The 6,509-nt window shown below is 45.0% G+C and overlaps 1 pseudogene; it reads right to left on the bottom strand.

Annotated features, from left to right (window-relative positions):
• Positions 1–1,051: 1,051 nt before the first annotated feature.
• LOC146076253 (U1 spliceosomal RNA) lies at positions 1,052–1,200 on the bottom strand (annotated as a pseudogene).
• Between the last annotated feature and the right edge of the window lie 5,309 nt (positions 1,201–6,509).

The following is a 6,509-nucleotide window of genomic DNA, read 5'->3' as shown; positions in this document are numbered from 1 at the left end:
TGAACTGGGACGAAGGCCCAGGGCACCTCTTAAGAACTACAGAGGGTGCCCCCAAAACTAAGGATAATCCCAGGGCTGGGAAGCGAATGTAAAAGAATAAAGCAGGCCCCCAAAAAAGGGGTACTCACGCGGACCGGAGGGGGGTCCCAGACTGGGAACAGACAGGACAGGACACTGCAAATGCTGAGCAGCAAGGAGACCGGAAACCACTGTGACAGGTGCTATAACCGGCAGGGGTATGCTGGGCTGGCCTCCTTATAAAGGAGTACCTACAGCCCAGCCCGCCCAGCCGAACGAGAGGCAGCTGTGATGACAGGAGGACTTCCTCCCCTGTGTCTCCTAATCAGGAGGCTTCCGTAGCTGTCCCCGGCGGCGTCCACCGTTGCTGGGCAACGGACCTGCAGCCTCCGGCTGCCTGAGCTCCCCGGCGTCCCGGGTTGCTAGGCGCCGGGCTGACGCATTATCCCTGCGCCCGGCCGCCAGAGCGTCTGCGGTTGCTAGGCAACCTGGCCGCCTGGCGTTGTGACGGGGAGGACGTGCGGCCGTGAGATGCCGCCGCCCCGTCACCGCCGCTGCACGCCCGCTGCGTGCAACACATTGCTTGTCTAGGTTTATATTAAATTCCTCACATAAGCTAATCAGGTTAGTTTGACATGAGCGATCCCTTACAAACCCATGTTGGTTCTTGCTAATTATATTTTTTTGGACAAAATATTTCTGGATACCATCTCTTACTATTTCCTCAAATATTTTTCATACAATCGATGTTAGGCGCTCTGGTCTGTAATTAGCTGGGTCTTCCCTTTTACCTAAACATTGGTATCACTTCCACTAATCTTGTCCCTATGTACGTAACCTGATGAGAATGATTTATCGCTAACTCCACCCTTAGTTCCATCAGAACTCTTGGATGAATTCCATCTGGCCTGTTTGATTTATTATTTTGCAGAGTTGTTTAAGAACCTCTTCTGCATTGAATTATATACTGTACATAATTATGCTGCACCTGTCAGTTGTGCTGCTGCAGCTGTTTTATTTCCTTCTTCTTTTTCAGGGGAAAGCACGAATGCAGTCCCCAACTACCAAAAATTATGCAATCGAGTTTCCTGCATTTGGGGGAAATCACCCGGAGCAATGGATGAGCCTTGCCATGGGAGAACCAACTTGGTGATCATGATATCTCCCTTGCCAGGTAAGTATGCTGGTGACTTATTTTATGAAGCTGTTGCTCAGCAACCTGGACTGGGTTCTCAGTGCAGCAGTCCACCTGCACTGGATATCTCATTAGCTGGTTACCCTTCAGTTGGGATTCTGATCAGCTCATCCCCGCCAGTTATACTTTCCAGTTGAGCTCCTAGTGAGTGTTCAGCATTAAGTGGTACACACAGTTCAGCTACCTAGTGCATTTCCCAGCCTGAGCTCCAAGCTGTGTGTCTGTGGCCCAGCCTCACTGTCTGAGTTTCCAGTCTGGAGTTTTTTCATCTGCAGTTGGTATCCACTACAGCAAGCTGCATCTCCTGGTCGTCTGTACCTCAGGTATACGAGTCACTTACTCTGGGTGTTGTGAGTCCTGTGGGCCTTCTGCACATTGCAGCTAGGTCTTCTATTTATATACTGTTGTTCTATGTATATTTTGTGTCTGGTTGTTTATTTTATGTTTGTTCATTATTAGGTACAGTATCTGCTTAGTGAGGTGGTTGCGTCTCGTGTTCAATTATTAGTTGACGAGATCACTACTGTTCTTTTGTGTGCGACGAGGTCACTTCTGGTTTTTGTGTGCATTGCTATTGCTCACTTTTTCTTAGTTTTTCAGGTAGCCTTATAGTTTTATTTAGTTAGTTTTCCTTTTGTCTTCCCTTAGATTTCACTGTTGCTTTGTTTTCCTGTAAGACCTGGTGGCACCGGAGTTGGGGCAGACCTAATTTGCCCCAAAAGGTGAAGCTTTAGCACTGCAGGTATCCAGTGGTTACTAGGGGAGACTGTTAGAGTGTTAGAGTATTTTGCTGGGACCTTATCCTAATATTGGTCACAGCTTGGTTTTTGTTATTCCCATATGCCATTCATACATCCTGGTCATGTGATCTGCATTCTCACCTCTATGCTCCTGGTTACTGTCAGTTACTCTTGTCAGTCCTGAGTAGTATATTCTGTTTAGTTTTACTCATTTGTTATTTTTGATCATCCTGCAACTGCTCCAGGTATTGCTCTAGTTCCCTGTTCTAGTATTATAGAACAAGTGCTAATCATATCAGTGTCCACCCAATTATTGTGGTTTCCCATGCCTGGTAACTAACTAAATGCCTGTTCCAAGTGCCCTTCACAATCATTAGTGTTATTGTTTTATCCTACCAAGTGGAAAGAAAGAGAGACCCCTGGTAGAATAGGAATGATCAAATGTAGATTATAGAAATAAAGAGATGAGTACGATTTTACAGCCAGCCATGTGAAAACACAATCATTAACAACTATACCATGCTTTAAATTGGCATCGATTATGTTATTTGGCTAATGTGTCATGAGCCATTATTATGGGTCATAACTTTTTTATCAGTTCTGTGGTCTTTCCAGTCTGTTTCTGGTAATGTACTCTCTGGCGGCCTCCGATGGTGAGTCTGTGCCTTTGCAGCTCAATCTTCTGTGAGTTGCTCTATGCACAAGGCTATGGTATAATGACCTCATTATCCAAGCTTCACCTGGCAGCATTAGTACTGGGGAGCTGGTCTGGATCTTTCCCAGGTGATTTATAACTTAAACCTTTCTTAAGGCATTGCCCCACCGTTGATAGTTTCCTGTTTCCTGCTGGTCACCTGTCAGGTTACTGCTCTGTTAGGAGCTCACCAGCCATCTGCTGGTCCTCAGTCTGTTTCTCCCGGGTCATAGCCCATTGCAGCCTTTCCTGGCCTTCTGCAGTTTCAGCCTGCTTCCATTCTGTTCTGGAATCCTGTCAGTCTGCTCCATTCTGTCCCAGCTTGCTTTTTCCCATCTACAGCTGCTGGAAGTTTTCTGGTCCGCCTGTGCCTGTGTGAGGTCATATAAGTGCTCCACTGGAGCCTGGTTCTTTTTCTTTATTCTTGTTGTCTGGCAAGAAGACAATTCCCTTTTGTTGTTCTTATTAATTTGGGATTATCTCTTTTCAGTCCTCCCCGGCATTGCAAGGTGCGTTATTCTCCTTGGTTTGGTCATTTTGGGGTACCGGTTTATTGTACTATTGTTCACATTATTGGTTAGTATCTCCGGCATAGGTATTGCTGGAGGTACCCAAGTTTCTTGTCTGAAGTGTCTGTGACTAGGTCGCATTCCCTGTCCTTGGCCTGGTGCCGTCAATCAAGTTGTTTTCCCAGGTAGGCCCTTGTAGTTAGATCTCCTCTTGACACTACCTCTGATGATCGCTGTCACTTTGTTACCTCCTAAGCCCTGGTTGCACCGGAGTTGAGGCTGAATTATTTTGCCCCTCCAGACGTGTCGACTAAATGTGAAGCCTAGTTTCCACAGGTTTCAGTCATCGGTACTTGTGTAATATTATGGCGCCCGTTACATAGTTAGAATAGCGTATGAGAATAGGCATAGTGTTCCTGCGGCCAGCATAGTCAGCATATCTGTCAGATTCGGTGTAGTATTCCCAAGGCCAGCATAGTCAGCATCCCTGTCCGATTCGGCATAGTGTTCCCGCAAACCAGTGTATAGTCAGCGTCTCTGTCAGATTCGGCATAGTGTTCCCGTGGCCAGCTTAGTCAGTCAGCTTTACGCAGTTATCGAAGTCAGTCAGAGGTGAAGGTGAAATGACTGTGTAATGGCTGTCTCAGATGTATGATATGGCAGGTGTGAATGTGTTTATGAAACACCCCAACTATCTACGCCAGCCTGAACACACAAGGGGACACGTTACGCATTCTCCCGACATGTTCATACCCCCACTATCCATGTTGGCATGGAGTTGATTTTTTAAAGTGTGGCGAGCACAGCGAGCCACCGAGCCCGAAGCATGGCGAGTGGACGCTGAATACATGTAAAGTAATTCGCGTAGCCGGGCGCCATGATATTACACAATTACCCAGCCATCTGTCTGAGGAGGTCAATAGAGGTAGTGTAGGGTGCATCCCGGCTGTGGGTTCACACCCAAAACCATAAGATTATGTTTATATTTATGTTTAGTGTTAATAAACTCATTGTTTTTTCATCATTAAAGAGCCACTTCTTTGTTAACTATTTTAAACTGTAAGTTATATTTCAAATTAAAACCTCTTTCTTATGGATCCGAATCCCAATGGGTATTAGTATTGCCCTTCTACACGGGAAACCCCAGAACAGGGATTTTGGATTAAAGTCAGACCATACTGCTCTTTGCTGAGTTGACGCTTTTTTCTCTGCACTGCTAATTCTCTATGACTGTTACCGATGCAATCAGGGAGATATACAGTAGGTGGCACTGTTGCACATTCCCAGCAGTCCTTAAAGCCTCCTGCAGGCTAATGCTTCACTTAAGGTGGACAAGGCTGCTACAAGAGGCTGGGCAAGGCAAATACAGGACTGGAGTCAGACTGGGACACAAAATGTAAGGACCAGACACACAAGACAAATACTATCTTTAGCACACTACAGTTTGTGACTAGCACTGGATCACTGCGGCAGATTCAAGAGCACCATAGCACTGGAGATGGAATTACCAAGCTCAAAGTACTGAACCACAATGGTGCTAAAGTTTAAGTCCCAGGCAGTGTCTAAATACAATATACTACAGGCAGAAAAGGGACAGGATTGCTAAGCAGAGCCGGCACAGGCGGGCAGATACAGACAAGCAGGGCCAGTATAAGAAAGAGATCCCTAGTAGCAACACAGAAAGTACATATATATTACATAGAGTATAAGCTACTAGCAACATGGACAGACATTCAGCATGACCAGGCATTGCGGCAGTTCTTGTTACAGAGAGACAAATGAGTGAAAACACAGGTATATAAACACAGCCAGTATAAGCTGTAACACCCAGTACCAGACACTTGCAGGGAAATAGCAGGAAAGACTGAGTATAATCCCTTGCAATAGCTAGTAACAAGCAGTATAACCAGCACAGAGCTTAAGGCAGACTTGGTAATATAGGGAGCAATATCAAATCAGAACCTGCACTGCAGGTGAGCAGCCTGACATACAAGGCAGAGTGCTAATTGTCTAATTATGTGACAGGTGAACTACAGACAGAACAAATACAAGAGTCAGGCTGCATTTACACAGACCCACCAGAGGCGGCTCGTAACAATGACGATCCTGACAAATCTGCAGCCGCAGAAGCACATCTGCACCCTCTAAAGTAAGGTAGAAGATCAGCAGTGAGTCTGCATGCTACAACTGCTAAAAAAAGACCCTGCATACTGACCATCCAGATATCAACGGCATTAGTATCACAGACCACCAACCCGACTCTGTGTGCAGTAAGATCTCGCACACATTAACTTAAGCCAGTACTGCAGCTTCCATCCCAGACTTATACTGCAGGGAAATCACCTCCATCTTGGCTCAACTCCTGCTAATCCCCGCACTGACAACCTATATAATGCAACATCCAACAAATTGTAGGGGTTTTAGGTGTCTACCCCATTTCCAATAGGGCCCTCAAAGGCTCAAAGGCTGCTTTTTGTGCAGATTAAATGATACCTTACTATTTTATTGCAATCTACCCTTACAGAGAGACCAGAATTATTCCCTGATGCCCCTGGCATATTCACATAACAGTCAAGAAGCAGAAGAACTTTAAGTAACAGAAACCTAGATCTCCCAGTGAGAGAGGCCTCTAGAAACACCTATGCAGTTCTGCTAACTCCAGCTTAACAAAACTTTTAACCCCTGCAGAGAGGAATACCTTACCTCTAATGGTTTCAGTTTTACAACTATGGCACACTAGAATAGTTCTTAAGACCACAAGTCATGATGAAACCTGGGCAACATTGGGATCAAAACCACAGCTTGGTATCAACCATACTGTACCTTCTGCCTATATTGAAGTTAGAGACGCAGGCGCATCCTTCAAGTCATCGTTGCCATTTATTTGGGTGTTACACCTTTATAAAAATACAGAGTTTCCACAAGTTGTAACAGAACTGTGCAACAGGAACTCATCATAAACTGTTGTATTGATTGGATTTTTGTTCCCCTAGAGACTCACCACCAACCTTCCCTCTGTTTTTTTTTCTTTACTATTTTACCTATATTTTCCTTACCCATCTGGTAACTTATTTTTATACCAATTGCTTCTGAACACATCTGCAATTATATGTTTGGCATTGCCTGCTGCAATACATTTTTTTACCACATTTTTTTTTCTAATTCAAATTAATATATTAATGCCTAAGACAATATACCCACCACTGTAAAACATACATTTGTACACAACACTGTGTAGCACTGTACCCACCCTCTTCTTTTATGCTCTGTTACCACACATAGGAACCAGCGGTTCTCGACTGAGGCATGATCTCTGGCATCTGCCTTCCTCTTCACCTGGAATATACAACCAT

This window comes from Crinia signifera, chromosome 4 (assembly GCF_055691185.1).
Source record: "Crinia signifera chromosome 4, ASM5569118v1, whole genome shotgun sequence".
NCBI lineage: Eukaryota > Metazoa > Chordata > Amphibia > Anura > Myobatrachidae > Crinia > Crinia signifera.
The sequence above is the reverse complement of the archived record's forward strand: the minus strand, read 5'-3'. Positions and strand labels throughout refer to the sequence as shown.